Genomic DNA, 27054 nt, shown 5'->3' with positions numbered 1-27054 from the left:
TAGCATTTTGGAAATGACCATGAATAGTGTATAATTGATAAAAAGGTTTGGGGCATACAGAAAAAGTACCGTCCATCATCCAAGTTTGGCATTGGGTAAGTTTAGTCATGTTGTTTGCTGTGGCAAACAGTATAATTGTTTTATCTTTAGATTTGTTGTCATAGAGTATAAAATCATCTTTATTGTGAGTTACAGAGAGTTCAGGGGGAATTTGCACTTCTTCAAAAGTTTTTGGTGTGGGAGGAGTAGTGCATGTTGCTCTTTTTTGTCTAGCTACAGTTCTTTTAAGGGATTCGATAGATGGTAATTGGCTAGAAGCATGTTGGGGAAGTACACTTAAATGGTGTTTCAGAATAGCAGTTGTTGGTTGATCAGTACTAGTACTAGCTTCTTTAAGGGAATCTAGCATTTGTCTAATCTCTATTTCAGTTACATTGGGTGGGTGATTATGTTCCTTAGTATAAGTAACAGTAGTTTCCTGAGTTATAGCTCTACCATAACATTTGTTGGCATAATATTTCGTACACTTCCAAAAAACTCTCAAATCTTTTTGTTTCTCTTGAGTGTAGACATATCCCATGTAACAAAGAAGCATTTTCCCTTTTTGTGAATACATGAATTTAGCTCCTTCAGTCATGATTGTATTGTAGTGCTAGGAGGTAATTAAAAGAAAATGTCATTACATTTTTTGCAAAAATAATGTTGTATTCTAATAATACAGTTTAATACATTTCTGATTTACCTGTAAATCTTTTTATGATTTGAAGTAGTTTTTTTCAGGTGTTGATGTTCTTCAAACTGTTATTTTCTGTGTATATATTTTTGTACCTGTGGAAGTTGAGAAAATGTGTACAAATATTTTATAACTATTTATGATATTTTGTTAGAGGTTTTCAGCTAGTTTCTATTTAGTTAGCTATCTATTAAATGTCGAAGTTACATTTAAATTATATACTTACTTATTTATATTTAACTTTTGATGTCCAGGTGTTGTCTAGGTCTTCTGTATTTTCTTTTTGTCTGTAGGATAAATAGTAAAAAAAAAACATATATTTTAGGTATTTGGCTTTTAAACATAGGTGTGAGGTTTGAGAGTTACATTTTCGATGGAAAATAATGTAGTAGTACTTACTTTAGATAGGTGTAGCTGTCTTTATGTTGAAGTCAATAAGTTTTCTTTCAGAAATCCTGCAGAGTTTCGTCTTCCTTTAGTTAGGATATTTAGGCTGCATTTTTAGTTTGCTGTAATCTTGTTTATATAGTATTAGTCTAATAGTTTCTGAAATAGGATTGGTTGTTTAAATTGATTGTCTGTTTTTATTTGTGGATTTGAATTTTTTAACCTGTTATGCTAATAGCTTTCCTTATATGGGTGACGCCAATTAACGTTTATTTAATGTGTAAGGCCTTATTTAGTATATGTAATGTTATCTTTATATTTTTAAAGTGGAGGAATATATATAATTTGCAGTAAGAAATGTTTAGTTGTTCGAAACATTGTTTATGTATTATAAAATGTATGTTTGTATTTATTTTGTGTTATAAATGTTAGGAAAATATATAGTATGTTTTATAGCTTTATAGAAACAATTAGTGAATAATTATGATTAGTATGACAAAATTTTAAGATAATAAAGTGATTTATTCAAGGATGTAGTAATTTCGATATTTTAAAAAAACGATATATTTGCTATCTATATTTTTGTATTCGATATTTTGACTGATTTTCATTTAAAGATGTGATAATCAATGTTTTAGAAATCGATAATGTTGTTAGTCGATATTGTTGTAGTCGTTGTTTTTTTTAGTCGATAATGTGGTTTCGATATTTTTGTGTTTTGTTGTTTAAGTATAGGCAATCGATAATTTTGGAGTCGATAATTTGTCATCGATATTTTGTCCAGTCGATATTCGGTCTGTCGAGGTTATGTCAGTGATCCTCAACGCCAGCAGCAGATTGCCAGTTAACTCCCTGGCGATCAGCAGCTGTACCACAGTGTTCTAATGAGCAACTAGAGTACTAACGTTCTGAAATTATTCCAAAAGTGTGGCACAGCTGAAATTCATCTTGATGGAATTGAAGTGGAAAACTGAAAGAACTTTCTACTGAGGATACTGCAGTAAGGTAAACATTTTCTAGCTAACGAAAAGGAAAGTTTAGATTCTTTTAAGGACAAAGAGCCGATGATTATGCATATCGTTCATCACTTTATTAATCCAGCAGCATTCAAAGAACATCTTAATAAAAAACAGCCTTAACTACATTTCCCATGAACCATCAGCGACTCCAAGAAAGGCATCGAGAAGCGCAGAGGGAGCATGGAATCCTAGGAGCAGCATCGAGCAGCGCAGAAGGAGTGCGGAATCCAAGGAGTGTTGTCAAGCAGCACAGAGGGGTGAAGGAAGTTAGCCGTTTAGGGTCACCCGGGTCACTAATGACCACCTCTCAGCCTACCACACAAAATGAAGAGTCTGTCAGACGGTAGAGAATACAAACCAAATACTGTTTATTCAAAATACACTCAGAGCAGAGCCCGGTTTGCCCAGTCACTAGGAGTGCTGCAGAGGGACTGACATCAGCAAACATAAAGATACATTATGTACATTTCAGAACCAATGAAGGCACGCCCATCACGGAATTTTCCAAGCAGATGTAGCTAAACAGTGAAATACAAGGAGTAAGTTCCTGTTGATTACCTGCTGCGCTGACTGTTGTTGTTTCTGCCCGGGGAGATTGAGGATCGCGTGCCAAGCGATGAGGGCCGCCATTGCCTGCATCAATGCCGGGGGGCAAGGAGACCACACTACCCAGTATCCATCGTGGCTGCTGACGCCGCGCTTCGCGCCAGGATGCGCTTAAAGCTCGCCCAGGGCTCCGGCAGCGCGGGACGCGAGCGGGCATGCCTGTGTGCTGCCCGTGAGAGGCCGAAGAAGTCCGGGCTGGGCCACCCCTCTTAGCGATCCATTAAGGTGAGTGGCATTAAGCAATATGGGGAAGCGTACAGTAACGTCAGGCCCAAGGCCTACTATTACCATTGACAGTATGCTTGAAAGAGCTGTTAGTATCGTCTCATCGGAGATTGAACTAACAGAGAGGAGACTTTCCTTGGGCCTATCAGTATCCCAGCTGCATTCGCCTGAAGGAGCTGAGCGGGGTAATTTAAATGCCCCTCTCCCCCTGACACCTAATGTACTAATTACCACCACCTGCCATCGAGAAACGCGGCCAGTAGATCCTGAGATTGATGAGGCTGATGTGGAGTTTCCTGATTGTCAATCCCTGACTCAAGCCAACGTCAGCACTGGGAATTTGACCCCAAATACTAAAGCAATTGGGTCAAAAAGGAAGAAAACTATGCCAAAACCCACTAGCAGTAAGAGGAAACAGCCACCTCGTCTAAAATCCCAACCCACACCCTTGAGTTCATGGATACAAGGGTCCATTGCTGTGTGCCCAGGTTCTATTGAGCAAACAATCGATATTACTGTGGACTTGACTACATTAGAAGCCGCAGCTAACACTACCAACACTCAGACTGAGCACACCATTACCCCTAGTATTCGTGTTAGGCCGGGGGATATTTCAATTGAAACCATAGTGGACTCCGTTTATGAACGTTTAAAGAATTTAGTAGATAAACAATTCAATGCCCTTTTTAAACGTTCAATCAATCAATCAATCAGGTCATTTATAGAGCGCACTACTCACCCGTAGGGTCTCAAGGCGCTGGTTTGGGGGGGGGTGCCGTTACTGCTCGAACAGCCAGGTCTTGAGCTTCTTCCTGAAGGAGAGGTGGTCTTGGGTCAGGCGCAGGTCGGTTGGGAGTGAGTTCCAGGTCTTGGCGGCCAGGTAGGAGAAGGACCTTCCTCCTGTTGTCGCTCTTCGGACGCGGGGGACGGCGGCGAGGGCGTGGCTGGTTGATCTGAGGAGGCGATTGGGGGTGTAGAAGTTGATCCGGTTGTTGAGGTAGCTCGGGCCTTGGTTGTGTAGGGCTTTGTGTGCGTGGGTGAGGAGACGGAAGGTGATTCTCTTGTTGACCGGGAGCCAGTGCAGATCTCTCAGGTGTCCGGAGATGTGGCTGCGTCGGGGGATGTCGAGGATGAGTCTGGCCGAGGCGTTCTGGATCCGCTGGAGTCTCTTCTGGAGCTTGGCGGTGGTTCCGGCGTAGAGGGCGTTGCCGTAGTCCAGTCGGCTGGTGACGAGTGCCTGGGTGACCGTCTTCCTCGTCTCGGTGGGGATCCACCGGAAGATCTTGCGTAGCATGCGCAGGATGTTGAAGCAAGATGAGGAGACGGCGTTGACTTGTCTGGTCATGGAGAGGGAGGAGTCCAGGATGAAGCCCAGGTTGCGTGCGTGGTCCGTCGGTTTGGGTGCGGTGCCCAGGGCGGGGGGCCACCAGGAGTCGTCCCAGGCGGAGGGCGAGGAGCCCAGGATGAGGACCTCCGTCTTGTCCGAGTTCAGTTTCAGGCGGCTGGTCGACATCCATTCGGCTACCTCTCTCATCCCTTCGTGCAGGTTGGCTCTGGCGGTGGCGGGGTCGTTGGTCAGGGAGAGGATCAGCTGGGTGTCGTCAGCGTAGGAGATTATGTTGAGGTTGTGTTGGCGTGCGATGGCCGCGAGGGGGCTCATGTAGACGTTGAAGAGGGTGGGGCTCAGTGAGGATCCTTGAGGGACGCCGCAGATGACTTTGGTGGCCTCTGACTTGTACGGTGGTAGGCGGACTCTCTGTGTTCTTCCGTCGAGGAAGGAGGTGATCCATTCCAGTGCCTTGTCCTGTATTCCGATGTTGCCGAGGCGCTGTACTAGGGTGCGGTGGCAGACAGTGTCGAAAGCCGCGGAGAGGTCCAGGAGGATGAGGGCCGCTGTTTCTCCGTTGTCCATCAGAGTTCGTATGTCATCGGTGGCAGCGATGAGGGCGGTCTCGGTGCTGTGGTTCGCTCGGAAGCCAGACTGTGAGGGGTCGAGGGATCCGTTCGTCTCGAGGAAGGCGGCCAGCTGTTTGTTGACGGTCTTCTCGATGACTTTGGCCGGGAACGGGAGGAGCGAGATGGGACGGTAGTTCTTGAGGTCGGTGGGGTCTGCTGTGGGTTTCTTGAGAAGAGCGCTGAGTTTGGCGTGCTTCCAGCTCTCAGGGAAGGTGGCGGTGTCGAAGGAGGTGTTGATGATGTCCCGCAGGTGGGGTGCGATGACAGCGTCGGCCTTGTTGAAGACGTGGTGAGGGCAGGGGTCAGTCGGAGATCCGGAATGGATGGAGTTCATTGTGCGGATGGTGTCTTCGGTGCTGATCGGAGTCCAGGTGCGGAGGGTGGTGGTGGGTGGCGTTGTTGTGGTTGTGGCTTGCGTTGGTTGGTTGCTGAAGCTGTTGTGTATGTCCGCGATCTTGTTGTGGAAGTAGGATGCGAGGGAGTTGCAGAGGTCTTGCGACGGGGTGATGTCATTGTTTCCGGCGTTGGGGTTGGAGAGCTCTTTCACGATGTTGAAGAGTTCCTTGCAGTTGTGTGCGTTGTTGTCCAGCCGGTCCTTGTATGTATTTTTCTTGGTGGCGCGGATCAGTTGGTGGTGTTTCCGGGTGGCGAGCTTGAGGGTGGTCATGTTGTCCGTCGTTGGTTCCCTTCTCCAGACTTTCTCAAGGGCTCGACAGTTCTTCTTGGAGCTCTTGAGTTCTTCGGTGAACCATGGTGTTTTTCTGCTGCAGGGTCTTCTGGGCGGGGTTCTCAGAGGGGCGAGTTCGTCCGCGCAGTTGTTGATCCACTTCGTGAGGTTGTCGGCGGCCTGGCTGGGGTTCGCTGAGCTGGCGGGGGGGTGCTGGCTCAAGGAAGCGGTGAGCTGGTCGGCTGTGATCTTGTTCCAGCTTCTTCGGGCAACCTGTTGCTGGTGGTGGTGGATCGTCGTTCTTTTGAAGCTGAAGTGGACGCAGCTGTGGTCCGTCCAGTGGAGTCCTGTTGCGTGGCTGAAGGTGACGTCTTTGCTGGATGAGAAGACGGCGTCGAGTGTGTGTCCGGCGAGGTGGGTGGGGGTGGTCACCAGTTGCTTGAGTCCGAGGTTGGCGAGGTTGTCGAGCAGGCTGATGGTGTTGCGGTCGCTGTTGTTCTCCATGTGGAAGTTGAGGTCCCCCAGGAGGATGTAGTCGGCGGAGGGGAGGGCATGCGGGCTGACGAAGTCGGCGATGTCCTCGCTGAATCGTGTGCGTGGACCCGGGGGTCGGTAGATCAGGGTGCCTCTGAGGGTGGTCTGCGGGTTGGTGTGGATCTGGAAGTGCAGGTGTTCAGCGGTGGTTAGGGTGTCGTCGGTGTTGGTCGTGATGCGGATGGTGTCTCTGTGAATGATGGCAATGCCTCCTCCCGTCAGGTTGGCGGTGCGGTCCCTCCGGATGATCTTGTAGCCCTCTGGGATGGTGATGGCGATGTCTGGGGCTGAGGAGGCGTTCATCCAGGTCTCGGTGAGGAAGGCAACGTCGGGGGCGGTGGTGTCGAGGAGGTTCCAGAGTTATACGGCGTGTCTGTGGACGGAGCGGGTGTTGAGCAGGATGCACTTGAGGTGGTTGCTGCTGAAGTTCGGCTTGGCGAGTGCTGGTGCAGGGTGAGTCCGGATGCAGGTGAACTTGCAGGCGTGGCAGCTGAAGGGTCCGTGGGTGTGCTTCGGGGCGGCTTGAAAATCTGGTAAAGAAATCTGAAACTCAAAAAAATGCAGTTACTATTGTTGATAAAATTAGGGGGGAGCAGCACTTAAAACCAATGGAAATAACTAATCAGAGTATGCCACAGCAGATTGGTGACCATATGCTACCCACTGTTAATTCTGTTAATACTGAGAGAGAGAGACCTTGTTTATTTAGTCCACACCGGATCCACACCAACCCCAACACCACCCTTAGAGGAATACTCATCTGCAGACCCCCCGGACCCTGGGCTCATTTCAGCGACTCCATCGCCGACCTCGCCAGCACCCACACACTCGCCTCCACCGACTACATCCTCCTCGGGGACCTGAACTTCCACCTCGAGAACATCAACAATGCTAACTCCGCCACCCGGATCGACAACCTCGCCAACCTCAGCCTCAGACAACTTGCACCGCACCCACCCACGCCGCCGGCCACACGCTTGACCCCCATCTTCTCTACAGGCTCCCACGTCACCTTCGAACTCACCACCGAACTCCACTGGACCGACCACCGCTGCATCCATTTCACCTTCAAGAAACCAACCACCGCACCCAACAGCTGCCTCGCCGCTGCTGGAGCACAGTCACCGAAGACCAGCTGATAACCTCCCTCGCCAAGAACCCACCCACTGACCCCACCACCCAGACACCGCAGCCCGCAACCTCAGACAGTGGATCAACGACTGCGCCAACACCCGCGCCCCGCTCAAGAAACCCTCCAACAGCCACGCACACAAGAGAGCCACCTGGTTCACCAACGAGCTCCAGGCCTCCAAATGCGCATGCCGGAAACTGGAGAAGACATGGCTCCACAAACGCACACCGGACAACCACGCAGCCCACATGGATGCCACCCGCAGACACCACCACCTCATCAGATTAGCCAAAAGATCCTCCTTCAAAGACTGCTTGGATAACAACGCACACGACAGAAAAGAGCTCTTCAGCATCGTAAAAGAACTCTAAAACCCCAGCGCCATCGCCAACGACATCCCGCCCTCACAAGAACTGTGCGACTCACTAGCCTTCTTCTTCCACCGCAAGATCACTGACATCCACGACAACTTCAATACCACGACCGCCCCGACTACGCCAGACTCCACCCCCCCTGTGAACAGCGCCAACCGCCTGACCTCCTCGTCCAACGTCAACGACAACGAGACACGCAAGGTCATGAACTCCATCCACTCTGGAACTCCGTCATACCCGTGCACTCACCACGTATTCAACAAAGCAGACGCTGCCATCGCACCCCAGCTACGGAAGGTCATCAACATCTCCTTCGAAACAGCAACATTCCCGGAAAGCTGGAAGCATGCCGAAATCAACGTCCTCCTCAAGAAGCCCAATGTGGACCCCAAGGACCTCAAAAACATCCGGCCCATCTCCCTGCTCCCGTTCCCAGCAAAGGTCATCGAGAAAATCGTCAACATACAACTGACCCGCCACCTGGAAGACAACAACATCTTGGACCCATACCAGTCCAGATTCAGACAAAACCACAGCACCGAGACATCCCTCATCTCCGCCACAGACGATAACAGGTGCCAACTAGACAACGGCGAAACATCAGCCCTCATCCTCCTGGACCTGTCTGCTGCCTTCGGCACGGTCTGCCATCGCACTCTAAAGACACGCCTCCTAAAAGCGGGAATCCAACAGAAGGCTCTTGACTTGACTGCTCTCCAGCAGAATCCAGAGCGTCCGCCTCCCACCCTTCCGATCCGAAGCCACCGACATCATCTGCGGCGTCCCCCAGGGCTCATCCCTCATCCTGACACTGTTCAACGTCTATATGGTCCCCCTTGCACAAGTGGCCCTCCATCACAACCTCAACATCATCTCCTACGCCAATGACACCCAGCTCATCCTCTCCCTCACCAAGGACCCACACACCGCCAAAACCAACCTCTTCTAGGGAATGAAGGCCGTCGCCGACTGGATGAAGAGCAGCCGTCTGAAGCTGAACTCGAACAAGACGGAGGTCCTCATCCTCGGACCCACCCCCTCACCCTGGGACAACTCCTGGTGGCCGACCACACTGGGAACAGCACCAAAACCCACCGACCATGTACGCAATCTAGGATTTATCCTCGACTCCTCCCTCTCCATGTCGAGGCAGGTCAACGCCATCTCCTCCTCCTGTTACAACACCCTCCGCATGCTCCGCAGGATCTACAAGTGGATCCCCACCGAAACAAGAAGAACGGTGACACAGGCCTTCGTCAGCAGCAGACTGGACTACGGCAATGCACTCTATGCAGGAAGCCCAGCCAAACACCTAAGACGACTACAACGCATCCAAAACTCCTCCGCCCGACTGATCGTCAACGTCCCCTTCCGCAGCCACATCACCCCCACCTGAGAGACCTACACTGGATCCCCGTCGCCAAGAGGATCACCTTCAAGCTCCTCACCCACGCACACAGAGCACTCCACAACGGATGTATGACGTTACAACGCATACTTTTACCACGACTACCTTTACCACGCAATTTTTACAACGCAGGATCCATCACAACGAAGTACCATTACAACGCATGTATTTACAACGCAGTACCTTTACCACGCATACCATTACAACGTAAGTATTAGTAAGTATATAATATTTTTTGAAATGTAAATTAATTAAAATTAATTTAATTTAATTAATTTAATATAATTTATTTTAATTAATTTAATTTAATTTAATATATTTAATGTAATTTAATGTAATTTAATTAAATTAATTTAATTTAATTTAAGTAATTAAATTTAATGTAATTTAATTTAATTAATTTAATTTATTGTAATTTAATTTAATTAATGTAATTTAATTTATTTTAATTTAATTAATTTAATTTAATTTAATTTAATTAATTTAATTTAATTTAATTTAATGTAATTTAATATAATCAATTTATTTTAATTGAATTTAATTATTTTATTATAATTTAATGTCATTTAATTAAATTAATTTAATTTAATTTAATTTAATTTAATTTAATTTAATTAATTTAATTTAATGTAATTTAATTTAATTAATTTAATTTATTGTAATTTAATTTAATTAATGTAATTTAGTTTATTTTAATTTAATTAATGTAATTTAATTTATTTTTATTTAATTTAATTATTTAATTTAATTAATTTAATTAATTTATTTTTATTTAATTTAATTATTTAATTTAATTTAATTTATCCTGTACCCCTTTACCCCAAAAACCAAAAACTGACCCTGAACCCTAAAAATACCCCTTTACCCAAAAACTGAAAACTGACCCTGAACCCTAAAAATACCCCTTTACTCAAAAACCCAAAAGTAACCCTGAACCCTAAAAATACCCCTTTACCCAAAAACTGAAAACTGACCCTGAACCCTAAAAATACCCCTTTACCCAAAAACTGAAAACTGACCCTGAACCCTAAAAATACCCCTTTACCCAAAAACTGAAAACTGACCCTGAACCCTAAAAATACCCCTTTACCCAAAAACACAAAACTGACCCTGAACCCTAAAAATACCCCTTTACCCAAAAACACAAAACTGACCCTAAACCCTAAAAATACCCCTTTACCCAAAAACCCAAACTTATAATATTTTTGATAAAATTATATACTTACCAATACTTACGTTGTAATGGTATGCGTGGTAAAGGTACTGCGTTGTAAATACATGCGTTGTAATGGTACTTCGTTGTAATGGATCCTGCGTTGTAAAAATTGCGTGGTAAAGGTAGGTCGTGGTAAAAGTTGCGTGGTAAAGGTTGTATACCCTCCACAACACCGGACCAGCCTACCTGAACAGCAGACTCAGTTTCCACACCCCCATCCACCAGCTCCGCTCCGCCAGCCTCGCCCTCGCAGCTGTCCCCCGCATCCAACCTCCGGCGGCAGATCCTTCTCCTACCTCGCCGCCAAGACCTGGAACACCCTCCCTACCCACATACGGCAGACCAAAGACCTTCTCGCCTTCAGAGGCTCCTCAAGACCTGGCTCTTCGAGCAGTAGCAGCATCCCCCCTCCCCCAGCGCATTGGGACCCTTACGGGTAAGTAGCGCGCTTTACAAGTACTCTGATTGATTGATTGATTGAATGTCTGTGAGCGCCTGCTCCTATTAGGGCCTAATCTTCGGGCAATCCCATAATATGTGTAGTAGTGTACCAGGGGTACCTCACTGTCACCAACACTCAGGAGATTTGGACTGGTTATACCGGTAGGTTGCAATCTTTGTGGCCATCTCGATACTGGCCATGTTGTGCATGTTGTATTGTGCCCTGTAATAGACGTCCTCCCATTCTTTAGTCGTGAGTTCCCTGCCGATTTCTGCTTCCCAGCCCATTGAGGAGTAAATCATGTGGTATAGGTCTGAAACAAGGCACTTGTTGGAAGACCTCGACAAGAGCCAGTTTTCGAAGGGGGTGAGTTGTCGTTCAGCACGGGGGCGCATAGAGGGTTGCAGCACCCACTGTCGGATTTGGGTGTAGTTCCAGTGCTCTCTTTCAGGAAGTATAAAGTTTTTATTCGAAGGGGAGTGCACCCTCCAGGTCAAATAGGTAGCCTACTGATCTGCAGCCTGTCTGTACCCAGACTTCGAATGAAGGGTTCTGAGAGTCCAGGTGAAAATCCAGGTTATTAGTTATGGGAGTGAGTGGTGAAGGGAAAGTCGTGAGGCTAGACTGTTCCAAACTGCCAGTGGTGCCTTAGTGATTGGAGAGAGATATAGAGATTTGGGCCTTGTGTGCTTCGGGAGGAACGGGATTCTCCATAGCGCTTGTCCCACTAGTGCCCAGCCATGGTAGGTGTTAGCTGGAGACCTAGATAAGGAATGGATACAGGGACCCTCTGTAAGGGCAAAGCATATCTTAAAGCGTTTAATATCTGTGGCCGGAGAGTAAGGTCGAGAGATTGTGATTTCTGGATGTTTATCTTGAAGTCTGATGCTAAGCCAAAAGCCTTCAACTCAGATCGGAAGGCGGGCAGTGAAGTAGAAGGTTCCTCCAGAGAAGCTATGACATTATCCATGTATACCCTTATAGTATGCGGCTCTCCACCAAATTAGACTACTTTTATCTGTGGGTTGGTGCGCACTTTCTGGGACATGGGTTCTATGTACAGGGCCAACAGCATGGGTGACAGTGGACACCCCTGTCTGGCCCCCCTGGCAACAGGGAAGGGAGAGGATGGGTGCCCATTGACAGTGGCTGTTGGGTGGGAGTAACTGCTGAGGATCCATCTCTGAAAGTGGTCCCCTGTGCCACAGTGGGTCAGAGTGGCTGCCAGATAGGGCTAGTGGACCCTATTGAATGCTTCCTTGGCGTCTTATCCTAAGAGCATTCTTTCGTCTGCATATCTAAGGGTCTATGATGCCGGGAAGGAGAGGGCCAAGCCGAGCGGCAAGAATCCCAGTAAAGATTTTGAGATCTGTGTTCAGGAGGAAGGTGAGATGAAAGGAAGCACAATGAGTCCTGTCTTTCCCGGGTTTGGGGATTACTACTATATCTGCTCGGAGGATCGACAGGGGGAGTGGTGTTGTGCCCCTAATCATGTTAAAGAGCCTCATGAGTTTTGGTGCGAGGCTTTGACAGAAAGTTTTATAAAAGGAGGCTGGAAAACCGTCTGGCCCTGAGGATGTGGAAGGCTTTAGGTGGGACATACTAGAGATAACATCTTCTATCCTGATCGGTTCTTCTAGATCCACAGCCTACGTGGGAGTCAGTGAAGTAGTGGAAGCGCCCTTTAGATAGGATGAGATCACGTCCAGCGACACATCTTGCGGTGTAGAGGATCTGATAGTATTTTCAGAAGGAATCTACAATGTGTGTTTCGTCTGTCCGCTCATTTCCCTCCCTTGCTGGACTCCTGACTCCTGGTGCTGGCCCCATAGCTGACTTGCCAAAAGGCGGCCTGAGCGGTCGCCACCTGTGTAGAACCTATGCCAGAGTCTGAGCGCAGTGTATTCAGCCCTATCAATGTCAAGCCCTGCTCGTTGAGCTCTGACCACTTCAAGCTGCTTCCAAATCCTGAAGGGCCCCTGTCCTTTTGGGTATGTGCTCTAATTCTGTCACTTGGCGAGACAGGCTCTCTCTTTTGTCAGCTGAAGCTATAGCTATAAACTCCCCTCTCACAACCGCCTTCAGGGCATCCCGCAGTATAGAGATCGAGATCTCAGGGGTGCAGTTAGTCATCAGGTAGTCCTGTATTGGCTTGGTTTTCTGGTCTTTGACCTCCGGCCAGTGGAGCAGGGAGTCCCAGAGTCTCCACGTTCAGGGGGAAGCTCTAGAGTGCGGCACTGAGAGGGTCACCGACACTGGGGCGTGGTCAGAAAGGGAGAAAGGCTCGATCTCTGTTGCTTGGACTGCTGTGGATACCTCTGGGGTACCGAGTAGGTTATTGAGTCTGGTATATGTTTTATAGGCATGAGAGTAAAATGTGTAATCGGGAGTTTTGAGGTGTGAGGTTCTCCAAAGGTCTATGTTAGAAATGGGGTTACCAATTCTACGGGGGGTAGAATGGAGCACAGCGGGCAGGCCAAACTCCTGTGGACATGTGAAGCATCCACGCAGTACCCACAGACAACACACCAGGCACACCACAAAAAGAGACAAAACACCAGTTTTGGTTGAAAAAGGATAACTCTTGTATTGTGCTAAGGATGCAGCAGTAAAGCACAGTAATCACAATGGGGCGCCAACTGGCGCCAGGGCAATGGATACCAGGGGGGATTATTTACAGGTAAAATGGGGAAAGCAAGGTGAGTCCATTATTTGCAATGCTGAAGTAGGAACAAAGCATTAACATAAGGCGTGACATTCACTGTGGGCACATCCATTTCAACGTGGGGCCTCAACAGGATCAATAAAACAGTGGTTCTGGATCATTAGATATAAAAACTTCTGCTGGCATGGACCGAAATCATAGGGGCAGGGAACACAGGGCGCAAAGGTCTCTTCCTTAGCAGAACCCTCAGGTAATACTTCTCCAGAGAGACATATGCAATGGTACTCAGCAAACCATCAACATTTCATGCTGTGGACAAGGCATTTGTATAGACAACAACATTCCCTTACAAACCCAGGCAACATTTCCTCATAAAAGCATCGTCATTCAGGGGGAATTCAATTAACATTTCCTTGGGCAGAAGTAGAACCACTATTGCAGCAGAAACAGGTAACATTTAATTAGGCAACCATATGCAAACCTATTCTGCTAGAGATCATTCCATGTTTCATTAGAGGGGCCTAGAATCAGCACTGGCGTAAGCAGGCTCAATAAAACAGCATTCCAGACTTATTTAACGTTTCAGCCACCATCTGCAGGGCACCCTATGAACACTAACCTGGTTTCCTGTTGAAAGGCAGCCTGTAAAGAACAATTCCCCAGCTATTAATTAATTGCGGGTTTCTAACGCGCTAGAATCGACTCCCGAAGGAGTATCTCTGCGCTTTAGACCACTGGGGAACCCATCCTGGCTTTCCCTGTGAGATGGTCCCTACTGGGTATCTCCAAGGTGAAACCAGGCATCCCCGGCGTTTGTGGGGGGCCGTTGTGGAGATGAGGCAAGCTAATGCCCAGAGTTGCAGAGTGTGATCCCTAGTTAGAGTAGGCACCGAGGCGAGAATTATCGAGTCCGCTGACCCTGGTCCAAGACCCTGCCGTGTCGGGAATTGAACGCTGGTCCCAGGCCGTCCTCTGCTCCCGGGTCTGCCGCCTCTATCCAGTGAGCCACACCACTCCTATGGGTAACCTTTCATTACCACCTAGTCACCAAAGGGCTGCTGCCCAATTCAGGGGGGTCCTCAGTCCCATCCTTACGCCACGTTCGGCTTCCTTAACTCAACTGGGGCCAACGGGGCCCAAGTACAGTTCCTCCCCCGGGGAGGGGCGGCGTGGTGCAGGGTGATACGGGGGCAGGCGGGGGCCCGCACGCTCTCTAGAGCACCCATGCCGGAATGGCAGGCCGAACGTGGCAGCAACACACTGGTCCCCGGGGCGGGCACCAACCCTGTGCCCCGACACACCCCCAACTCCTTAATGGGCCCCACTCACCGGCTGTCCCGCGGGGCCTCGACTCTCCTCAGGAGCTCCGGTCTCCCTCCCGGATGGCATCTGGTTCTGTGGGGCTCTCCCCTCCTCACGGGGGCCCCGCAGGCTCTTCCTGGCACTTCCTCAACGGCTCCCGCCCTCCGTACTCTCCTCCTCGGCAGCTTCACCCGGGTCCCTCACCAATCGGTGCATGGCTACCTTGGGGCGCGCCCGCAGCCGCCAATGACAGTGCGGCCTGCGGGGGTACGGCGTCAGCCACCAATCTGTGTGCGGCGGCTGGGAGGCCCGGCCGGTGATGTCACCGGCGCCCCAGCCTTGTGATGCCGCCCTTCCCGGCTTCTGCGGCCTAGCGCGGCCGGGCACTTCTTTCCAGCAGCCCTCTCCTGGCTCCGGGGGCTGCCGCAACGATACTCCTCCCAGCGGGGACCTCTACAGGCGGGCGCCGGGGCGCGGCGGTGATGGCAGCAACTTCTCGGCTGGGTGCCCGGGCGGCGGCAACAATGAGGGGTAGGCTCCCTCCGATCGGGATTTCGCTATGCCAGGTAGGCACTAGCTCCTTCTCTTTCCCCTCTGGCGACCCCCAGGTGGCGGCGGTTATCCTGGGCAGCACACACGCGGGGTAGGCACCGCTTATATTTAAATGAGCAAGAGGGGGCGCCAAAATGCAGGGTAGGCACTCGCGGCGCTTTTAAGCCCACAGTTCTTCCTGGCCCCACAGCGCTCAGCAGACACAGTGCTATGAAGGGGGCAACAGCACTTCAACATACACAGCAGGGCAGTCTTGGTCACGGCGCTCTGCAGACACAAGGCAGTCTCCTGCAGGCCAGCGCTTTCAAGAGCACAGTTCTAGGCTGGATAGCGCTTCCAGGCACACAGTGCTTCTTCTAGCACAGTGCTTTAGGATTGTGGCACTTAGGGGGCAGACATCCCCAGCATCAAGCCCCAGGGGCCACAGGGTAACGCTCCTCTCTTCCTGGGGGGGTCCGGTACAAGGTGCTCCTTCCTTTCCAGGCGCTTTTAGGCGCAGCGCTTGTGTGGCGCCAGGTCCAGCAGCTTCAGGGACCTAGGATGGCACTCCTTCTCCAGGGGCCAGGGAACAGAGCAGCAGGCACTACTGGGCCAGGTCAGCAGCTAGTGGGGACTCATCAAATCAGGGCGGTAGGCTTTCATCATCCTCCACTGTAGCGTGGCCCTCCTCCTACACAGCAGCCTGAACGCCTGAAGTGGGGCTTCCACTAGCCCTGGGGACAGCAGAGGGGTTCTAGATAGGTGCAGGGTCCAGCACACAGGTCCAAGTGTCGGTATCCTCTGGCAGCAGGTCCCCTCAAGTTCCTGTCCCAGCTCTGTCTCAGCACATGGTGGCACATCCCTCTTATTTATATTCCCCCTCACCCCAACTAGTTCTAACTGGCTCAGGGGGAGGAGTAGAGCACCCTGGGTGCAAGGCTTTCCCTCCAAAAGCAGGGGTGGCTGGGTACCTAACATCTAGACCGCTAACCTACTGCAGTCAGGTGGCACAACGCACAGCCATGGCATCCATTTTAAAGATTAGCAGTTCACCAGGGTACATTTCTATCATGGGGTTATCACAGGCGCGCACACCATTGCATTACATTTTCATATTGAACAGGGCATCTCATACCACACGTGGCCTATATATGTCGTTGCCATGGGGGAGACATCCTAAAATAGAGGGGCGAAAGGCGAAAAATTTCGGGGGAAAAGGGTCAAGTCCAACAGTCCACTAAGCTAATATACCTCAGCCACTCCCGACCCGCTGTCGTGAGGGTCCCTGTCTGTCCATGGCGTTGTGCTGAACAATCTGGTTGATCTATTTTGCATTAGAAATGAACATTCAGACATCCTTGTATGTACCAATAACCCTGTTTTAACTACAAGTCACTTCATTTTCACCTATGTCTATAAGTCTGGCTATGGTTACTTCACTTGGGGTTCCTTTATCACTCTCTTTCACTTTTTTCAAAAAGACCACTCACAAAATCTAATGCAAATCAAATAAAAATGTATTTGACCAATAATGACCATAAAAGCACAATTGCACGAATGTATGACGTTACATCGCGGTCTTCAAACTGCGATACGTTTACAACACAGCCATTACAACGCAAGTCATTCCAATGACTTGCGCTGGATGGCGCTGGACTTGGGAATAGTGTGATTTACTATTCCAACTCCAGCCTACGTAACAGTAGGGAAGGTGTTGGAATAGAAAATCATACTATTCCTTAGTGTATAGCGCGATTCAGCGCAAGTTGTTGTAACGACTTGAGTTGTAATGGCCACGTTGTAAACATATCGCGGTGTAAAGACCGTGTTTTAATGGATGTCTCCCCAATAGCGCAGCCCTGGAGTAACATTTTCAAAACTTGTGCAATACTTAATAAAAGGGCGAAACCGATAAATCATGCACAAATTTCCATGTATGAGTCATAAAGCCCTAGTGTATATTAATTTTAATAAAATATAAAAACTACTACATGTCAAAACTACCACCCCTTTTTTGACCTGGATAAAGAGCATTCTGTACAGTACTAAGAAATTATTTAAAACAATGCCCATTAAAATATATCAATTCTAGGGACAAATCAATGCACAATCACATTTTTCTTTCTGCGTAGGGCTCCTTTTAAGAAACTTCCAACCCCAAAGCATATCAAAGGTGAGGACAACATTTGCAGATATATCAGTGCTGGCCTCACTTGTGCAAAATTACAGTGTTTTAAAAGTGGTAAAATGTATCTTGACCGAAGATCATTATAAAATCCACTGAAGAACATAACATTTATGAGATCTTGGTCCAAGAAATCATCACGAGGGCAGAGCTTTACAGCCCCAGGCTTCGAAAAGCCCTTAGGAACTGTGAGGGACCAGAGGATATGATTGAACCTAAACCGGTGGTGTAGAATTTTTAATATAAGACCAGAAGGGTTGTTCTAAATTCCCAGGACTCAAGATTAAGTACTGTCCTATCGTAGGTTTTGTAAGTTCATTATTTTCCCTTTCCACCATCCGCTTAGCTAAAACTTGTCTTTTAATTACCTTCAACTCACCAGGGTGCATTTGTCTAGGATGTATAAAAAGCTCAGAGCGACCTAAATACGCCAGCTGCTGTGAGATGTAACCCAGCCAAGGAATGTCAGCCACCTGTCGAGGCTCATACAATCTTCTAAAACAGTTTGGTTCAGGGTAGGTGTGGGGCTAGACCATATTGTAAGCCACCATATTTAAGGGGCCACTGTTATGCGGTCAGAGATATAACCCCGTCCTAATTCTTCATGCACCATAAAAGATGGGTGCTTGGGGGTACAAATAATAGTTTCCGCAGGAATTTATCTCCTGCCACCTGCTGATCACCAACCTCCTTATAGCCCCATACCTCGCTGTCATATGTGAAATGAATGGAATGAAATAAAAATTGTTCTTCTATAGCGCATGGCTACCCGGGGGCATCCCGGCACTTGGAATCGCAGAAAGGCAGAAAGTCTGAGATTGCTCTTGAGTGATCTTAGTTATATAGCTTCTGGGAAAAGCCAAGTTTTTAGTTTCTTGCGGAAAGTAAGGAGGTTGGGTTCCTGACGAAGGAAGAGAGGTAGAGAGTTCCACAGTTTTGAAGCATTGTAAGAAAAGAGGCGGCCTCCGGTGCGAGACTTACTTATTCTGGGAACTTCTGCCAGATTGAGGTCATTGGACCGCAGGTTTCTGGGCGTTTTATAGGGTCTGATAAGGTTGGCTAAAATTGGAGGACCTTTACCTTGAAGATTTTTATGGATGATACAGAGGGCCTTGAAATGTATCCGTTCTTTTATCGGTAGCCAGTGGAGAGATCTTAGCGCTGGTTTGGCTGAAGAGCGGTGGTTCGTGCTCGTCAGCAGTCTCGCCACTGAGTTCTGGACCACCTGGAGCTTGCAGATCACCGAGGTCGGGGCTCCCAGGTAGATCGCATTTCCATAGTCAAGCCTGGATAAGATCAGGGCCTGAACTAGAATTCTTTTAGCTTTGTCAGGTAACTGGGGAAGGATTTTGCGTATAGATTTTAGCAGGCCAAAACAAGTGGCTGCTGTTTTCCTGGCTTGTACTTTAAACGAGAGATCCTCGTCTAACCAGAGTCCCAGGCTCTTGATCTCACTTTTTGGGGTAGGACCAGGGCCCATACAAGGTGGCCATAGTGTGGGGGCATTGAATGATGCCTGCCTGCTTAATAACATAAGTTCGGTCTTCTCACCGTTGAGTTTGAGATGGGATTGACCCATCCACTTAGCTACTTCCTCCAGACAGACACTCAGACTCGTGGGGACAGCTCTGCTTGGTTCAGAGAGACCACGAGCTGCGTGTCGTCGGCATAGCTGACCAATTCGATCCCATAGGGAGCCACTTTCTCAGCTAAGGGAGACATATATACATTAAAAAGTGTGGGGCTTAGGGAGGAGCCCTGCGGGACCCCACACTGCAAAGGTATAGGGGAGGAATGGCAATCCCCTTCAAATACCTTGAAATACCTCTCCTGAAGGAATGATTCCAACCATGCGAGGGCCTTTCCTGAGACTCCCAGTTTGTTTAGGCGGGCTAAAAGGATGCGGTGATTCACAGTATCAAAGGCGGCGCTGAGGTCCAGGAGGATAATGGCCACATTACCACCTGCGTCCAGAATCCTCCTAGACTCCTCAACCACCTTTACGAGAGCCGTCTCCGTCCCTCGCCCGGGGCGGAAGCCTGTTTGAGATGAATGGAGTAGATTGAAAGTTTCCAACAATGAGGACAATTGGCGGTTTATGAACCTTTCCGCCAATTTACTGATACCTGGGAGAAGGAAAATGGGGCGATAATTAGACAAGTCTCCCGGGTCAAAGTTGGTATTTTTTATCAGTGGTTTGACCATGGCCAGTTTCCTGTCCCCTGGGACTATACCAGCTTCAATCGAAGAATTGACCAAATTACTGATTGGTGCAGTGATAATGGGTAGAATTGATTTCAAGATGTTAATTGGTGCAGTATCGAGCGGCGAGCCACTTTTTATTGCATTGAGCAAAGGAGGTAACAGTTCCTCAGTGAGCGGGGTAAAGGAAAAGAGTTTGGGGAGATTCCCTCGAGAGAGTATTTCAACCTGCAATTGTAGTTCGGAAGTGGGAATGGGTGGAAGGCCCAGAAGAATCTTTTGGATTTTGGTGTGAAAGAAGGTTGCGAGTTCTTCACAGCGGGATCCTGTTGCATCAGGGATTGGAGGGGGGTCGGGAGCTTTCAGAAGAGATTTAACAATTCGGAAGATCTCTTTCGGTGCGTTAGAGGATGCAATAATTTTCTCTGCATAAAAAGCGGTTTTGGCTGCCTTTAAAGCAGATTTGTAGGCCTTGATGGAGGTTCTATATTTAATTTTTTTCTCTAGATTAAAGTCTTTCCTCCATTGTCGCTCCTCTCGTTTACAGTATTTGTGAGAAGTTGGCCTGGTAGGGGATGTTTCCAATTCTGGAACCACCTACTACCTGACCAAACAATCCCCTTATGGTGTCTGGTTGTAAGTCAACCTTATTAGACAAGCTATCCTAGGGGTAGCATGGACTAAGCAGCCTAAAGGCTTAACTTAAGAGGTCGTGTTAAGCGAGCTGTTTTACCACATACAATCCTGTAATACCAAATGAAAGGACACCACACAAGTATATATTATAAAAATATATGTGTTTATTACTAAAAACAATCCCCAGTATTCTTTATGAATAAAGGGGCACAAGCGTTAAATCAAAAGCACTGTTTAAACATACAAGTTGCACAATTATGGATGAGGGCGGGGGGCCACTCAAACCATATACTAAACAAGTGGTATAAGAGAGGCCACTCGAACAGTGGTTAGGCCTAGGGCCTAGGGAATCGCTGGGAGCAGTCAGGACAAGCAATGCTGAAGTCGGGAATGGCCCTCGGGATTCGGGAGATGTGCGGAAAGCGCACGCATGCACCAATGTTAACCAATGGTGCGTAAAAGTCAAATAGTTAAAGTTTAAGGACACTTCCGCTGAACCTAGAGGAACAAAACTTAACACACAGACCCTAGAGGTGTGCACCAGTGTGGGAACACCGGCGGAGCAAAGTTACCTCACCCACAGGAAGTGGGTGCACAGGGTCGAAGTGGCGTCGGGTTTTGACACGCAGGCTCTTGGTGCTTGAAGCTGAAAGGGCTGCAGGCAGGGTGAAGACGAATTGTCCGGTGGAGTCCAAGGGTGGACTCAAGTTGTAGAGTACCTGAAAGCAGAGGGGACAGAGTCTGGGTCACTCAGCAGTGACCAGGGTGGAACCAGGACGGAACCAGGCAATGTCGGGCGCAATCAGGTGGTCGTCGAGGCGCTTCTCTTCGCTGTCACGTGGGCTCTGGGGCATCTGCGACGTCCAGGAGCAGGTCACGATCTGTCCCACGCAGGCTCTCACCGTCGGTGCAGTCGGCTTCCGGTTTGGAGCAAACAAGCCTTGGTAAGAGCAATCCACGTGGGATTGGAAGATGGCGTCTCACTCGGACCAGGAAGGTCAGAGTCGGGGCTCCCTTTCAGGGGAGCTGGTGTGGATCTGGAGCAACCAGAATCACGAGTCTTCTTTTGTAGTTCGTCGGCACAGGGACCACAAGCCAGCTGGCAAGTGACCGGGCCAACGCGTTGAGCCAAATCGTGCCAAAGGGCCCCACGCAGCACTCGTCGAGTGTGGAGGGCTGAACTTCGGCTCAGGAGTAGCTCAGGGTGGGGGCTTCCCAAACCCCGGTGTACAGCTTCGAGGGTCACTCGTGGGCTGCACGGTCAGCGTCTCGTGGTCACTTCAAGATGGCGTGCCCCACGCTTCCGGTCGCCTCCACGGGTCTCAGCTTTGCAGGGACTGTGGATCGGGCTGTTAGAAGCTGGGCAGGCTTGATCTCGTCGATCTCAGTCGCTCGAGTTCCGGCGGGAACTGCAACTAAGTAGACGTCGAGGGCTGGATGGTGCCTGCTGCTGCAGGGTGGTCACTCCTTGACCACAAGGGAGATTCTTCGGGCTTCCACGTTGAGATGGAGGGCGAAGGGTCCAGAATATTGTTTCAAATGTTTCTTCCAGGAAATCTGATGTGCATTGGCACTGCTCCCACTCTTATTCGAATCTGGTGGGCGTGATTACCTGCTAGGTCCCCTCCTATGGGTGGGACCCAGGAAGTGGGTGGATACACCCCCTTCCTTTGATCCAGGCCGCCCTGGCACGAGGGCTGGAGTGCCCCAGAACCGGTTTGGCCGGATTATGCAAGGGGCAGCCTTGTGCGCCCCAGGCAGTGTCTGGTTTCTTTCAAACCTCCCTGCTACAATACACTATCTCCTGTCTGGAGGGCGGTGACACCCTCCTGTGACAGGAAACCCTTTGTCCAGGACCCCCTTGACTGGGTTTCGGTCAGCTCCAGGGGTCCAGACATTTGTCTGTGGCAGAGGCATCCATTTTGTGGATCTTAAGGCCTTTGGAGAAATCAACCGCATTAAAGTGAAGTAACATGCCTTACCCCTCTAGAGGGGTGGAATGCCATCCCCGTCGCCAGAACTGGCGAGGGGATGGTATTCCAAAGCGTATGACACCTTACACGACATGTTTTGATAAAGCCAAACCAGAGTTGCTAAATAACCGCGAGGATTATAAGGCACTTAATAGTATATGGTATGGCATTATCCTGAAACAGCTTAGGGATTTGTTCCCGACGGCTGCAGACAGGCTCAGCTCATGCTAGAGCTCCATCTCACATAAAAACCATGCACCCAGCCTCCAGGATTGGTGAGGCCTGTCTATAGGAGTGGCTCACAGGTTTACATGTGTCCAGATATAGGTTTAGACATAGGTATACTATATCTAAGCAAGGGGTGTGTACACCACCTTACCCCAGCTGAGTGATCAGCCAGTTGTGTCAATTTAAGAACCAGCCAGGGGTGGCAAAAGATATGCTGCAGCCCCTGGTAGGCCTTAGTGGCTCCTATGCCCTGTGCACCTATAGTGCATTCTACAGGGGCTGACAAGGAGTCCATTTCCAATTGGTATGTACCTAGGGTACATGGAATCCATTTTACAGAGAGAGCAGATGGCCTGGGGCCCTGATTAGCAGGGAACCAGGTCAACTAAGTCAAAAAACCAGCTAAACACAGGCAAAAAATCTGGGGTAACCATAGTCAGGTAGCCACCTTCCTACATAACCCCCCCCCCAAACGAAAGGAGATAAGGCTATCCTTGGCCAGGTAAGCCTATATTGCCTGAGTGGCCATATAAGGAAGTACCTGCACTAGCATGGGTACCCCCTGTCTCATGGTCCACTAAGCAGTCCCTCACCCTTTGGGTATTAGAGGGTCTCCACCATAGGGAATCACTACCTTGGGTGTGTTTATGCAAAGTTAAAGGCTGGTTTGGATATGGAGTATTGAAGTGAGGCTCTACTAATTTAGGGCTTAGCTTCCTCCAATTATCTTCCACCATGTGTGCCTTTCTTTCTTTAACTGAGTTGCACTGTGCTCTCAGGGTCAACCTCTGGCTACCTAAAGCTGGAGGCTGGGTCCCTCTGTTTGGCTTGCTGGAGGGACAGTTCAGGTTTGGGCCCTTTGGGTCCCAGGTTTGGCTGTGCCCAACAGAATCCATCTGTGGGAGGTCCCTAACTGTTTTTAAGGGGGCTCCCTTAGGAGTTTTTAAAGTTTTCACCTTACTAGGGCTACTAGTTTTGGTGCACCTAATCTTTTGATGGGGGTGCTTTATTTGACAGGGGGCCCTCTGGGTCTCACTGTCCTTCTTGTCCTCTGCAGCCCTGGGCTGGCTAAGGCAAGGTAGAGAGGGGCAGGTTACCTGCTCCAGACTGGGTCCCACCTGAGAAGGGTCCACCGCCATCAGAGGCTCTGTCAGGCCAGGCCTAACAACCTCTGGGGCAGTTCCTTCATCAGGGGTAAGATCAGTTCCCTGAGGAGGCTGATCCTGTTCTAAAGTCTGGCGAGGGGGAGATTTCTCTTCCTCCTCCATGCTCTCAGTTTGTGTGGAGTTATCCATCATTTCAGGTTTCACAACACACATATCAGTTTGAGTTTGGGCTGTGGCCATCACAGCCCCACCAACCTTTTCAGGAGGAGACTCAGTTTGGGTTTCTGCTGTTATCATAACAGCTTTGCTATTCTGTTCAGGAAGAGCTTTTGCTAAAGATGGGGCAGAGAGTTTCTCAGCCCTACCAACCTTTTCAGGAAGGACATCTTGAATTGGGGCTGTAGCCAGTACAGCCTCACTAACCTTTCCATGGGAATTCACCATTCTAGAATGGGTTTCCTGTTCAACCTCAGCCCAGGCTGAGATTTCTAAATCATTCCCCAGTAGACAGTCTACAGGCAAGTTTGGGGACACTGCCACTCTTTTTGGGCCAGTGACACCTCCCCAGCTGAGACTTACTACTGCCATGGGATGATTTGTTTGGATGCCATCAATGTTTATTACCTGGTATGTGGCACCAGGTAAAAGTTGCTTAGAGGGGACTATGCCATCAGCCACCATGGTGATGCTAGCCCCTGTGTCTCTAAAAGCTTCAACTCTTAAACCATTGATGATGGGTTCTTGTCTATACTTGCTCAAAGTATTTGGGCAAGCAGAGAAGTTGGCAAACCCCATGCCAGCCTCATAAACAAGATCATTGGGTGATGGGGACCTGGATAGGCCAGGGTCCACCTGATTTCCAAAAGTAAACCCACCCAGATTCCTGGGTGTGCTTCCACTTCCTGGGGGATTACTGCTGACAGTAACAGGAGGTGTTGAAGCTGGCTTTGGAGGTATATTTTCTTTATTGTTATTCTTGGGACAACAGCTGTCTGTTTTGTAATGCCCCACCTGTTTACAGGGATAACAATAGGGTTTTTTCTCAGTTGAAGAAGTGTCTTGGGACCCACCCCCATCCTTGGAGTTTTGGGGCCCTGGGGAAGTCTTTTCTTTACTTTTATCCCCACCCTTATCTTGAGGCTTGGTAGACTCCTTCTTCTGGTTACTGTCCTGATTCTTAGGCCTAATCCTGGTTCTGACCCATTTGTCTGCCTTCTTTCCCAATTCTTGGGGAGAGGTCAGATCAGAGTCTACCAGGTGCTGGTGTAAGAGCTGGTTCTGACAATTACTTAGGATCTGCTCCCTCATAATCAAATTATACAATCCTGTAAAGTCATGTACTTTGCTGCCATGTAGCCAACCCTCCAGAGCCTTAGTAGCACAATCTACAAAATCAGTCCAGTCCTGAGTCTGTGTCTTCTGGGTGTCTCTGAACTTGAACCTGTACTGTTCAGTGGTTAAGCCAAACCCATCTATCAGAACACTCTTCAGGACTTTGTAATTGTTTGCATCCTCATGTCTGACAGTGAGGAGCTTGTCCCTCCCTTTCTCTGAAAAGGAGTACCATAAGATTGCTGCCCACTGTTCCTCAGGAACCTGCTGTACCATGCAGGCTCTCTCAAGAGCAGTCATCCATTTGTGGATGTCATCCCCTTCTTTGAAGGGGGGCACAATCTTTGTCAGGTTTCTACTATCATAGGACCTGGGTTTCTCTTTAGGAATATTGCTGCCACCAGTGGCATCTAAGCCACACAATTTCTGCTCTCTTGCCAAGGCAAGTTTAGCTTGAGCCAAGGCTACCTCCTCCCTCTCTATCTGGAGTTTGACAGCCCTCATTCTGGCCCTATGCTCTAACTTTTGAGAAGCATTCATGCCTCTCTGTGATTCCCTGGAGGCACTAGAAAGATGAGAGTCCCCTGAGGGAGATCTCACTCTTCTGTTGCCTGGGGGAATCATATGTTGGGTTCTGGGGAGGTGCTGGCCCTCTCCATTCCCCAGTAGGTCCAAGTTGGCCTGGCTAAGCCTACCAACTGGAACCTGGCTACCCTGATCCTGTACTCCTAAGTCCTCAACATCTGAGTCCTCATCCAAGTCATCATCATCCTCTTCTTCAAGGGGATCAACTGCAGGGGGGTTCCCTCCAGTTCCTGTATCTAGGGAAGCTGCTTTTGCCTTCTCTAAGTCATCCTGTTCTAGGATTTCTACCAGGATTAGGCAGGTGGGGCTTCTGCCCCTTTTTAACCCTCTTGCTTTGCACAAGGCAATCAAGTCTCTGCGGGTTAGTTTGTCATATCCAAAAGTTGCCTGGGTAGGGTCAACTGTCACAGGAGTAGACCCTGAGGCTTTTCCTGTGTCAGACATGGTTACTAGTGAGGTGTAAGTGGTGCACTTACCTACACTAAGTGTTTTCCTACTGGACCTTGCTAGTGAGTTGTAGTCAGGGGTGTGCTACTCCCTTCAACCTACAACTACTAAGTTCAGTAGAACTTAATATGCTAAGCTTTTGATTTTATATGTACCTAGAGGTACTTGATGTGATCTTTCAATTTGATATAAAGATTGCAATGGTAAAACAACAGCAAGCTCAAATCCGCACCGCTGCTCACCAATGTGAGAAGTTGGCCTGGTAGGGGATGTTTCCAATTCTGGAACCACCTACTACCTGACCAAACAATCCCCTTATGGTGTCTGGTTGTAAGTCAACCTTATTAGACAAGCTATCCTAGGGGTAGCATGGACTAAGCAGCCTAAAGGCTTAACTTAAGAGGTCGTGTTAAGCGAGCTGTTTTACCACATACAATCCTGTAATACCAAATGAAAGGACACCACACAAGTATATATTATAAAAATATATGTGTTTATTACTAAAAACAATCCCCAGTATTCTTTATGAATAAAGGGGCACAAGCGTTAAATCAAAAGCACTGTTTAAACATACAAGTTGCACAATTATGGATGAGGGCGGGGGGCCACTCAAACCATATACTAAACAAGTGGTATAAGAGAGGCCACTCGAACAGTGGTTAGGCCTAGGGCCTAGGGAATCGCTGGGAGCAGTCAGGACAAGCAATGCTGAAGTCGGGAATGGCCCTCGGGATTCGGGAGATGTGCGGAAAGCGCACGCATGCACCAATGTTAACCAATGGTGCGTAAAAGTCAAATAGTTAAAGTTTAAGGACACTTCCGCTGAACCTAGAGGAACAAAACTTAACACACAGACCCTAGAGGTGTGCACCAGTGTGGGAACACCGGCGGAGCAAAGTTACCTCACCCACAGGAAGTGGGTGCACAGGGTCGAAGTGGCGTCGGGTTTTGACACGCAGGCTCTTGGTGCTTGAAGCTGAAAGGGCTGCAGGCAGGGTGAAGACGAAGTGTCCGGTGGAGTCCAAGGGTGGACTCAAGTTGTAGAGTACCTGAAAGCAGAGGGGACAGAGTCTGGGTCACTCAGCAGTGACCAGGGTGGAACCAGGACGGAACCAGGCAATGTCGGGCGCAATCAGGTGGTCGTCGAGGCGCTTCTCTTCGCT

Source organism: Lissotriton helveticus, assembly GCF_964261635.1.
Source record: "Lissotriton helveticus chromosome 1_1 unlocalized genomic scaffold, aLisHel1.1 SUPER_1_unloc_4, whole genome shotgun sequence".
NCBI classification, from domain to species: Eukaryota; Metazoa; Chordata; class Amphibia; order Caudata; family Salamandridae; genus Lissotriton; species Lissotriton helveticus.
This window is presented reverse-complemented; position numbering follows the sequence as displayed.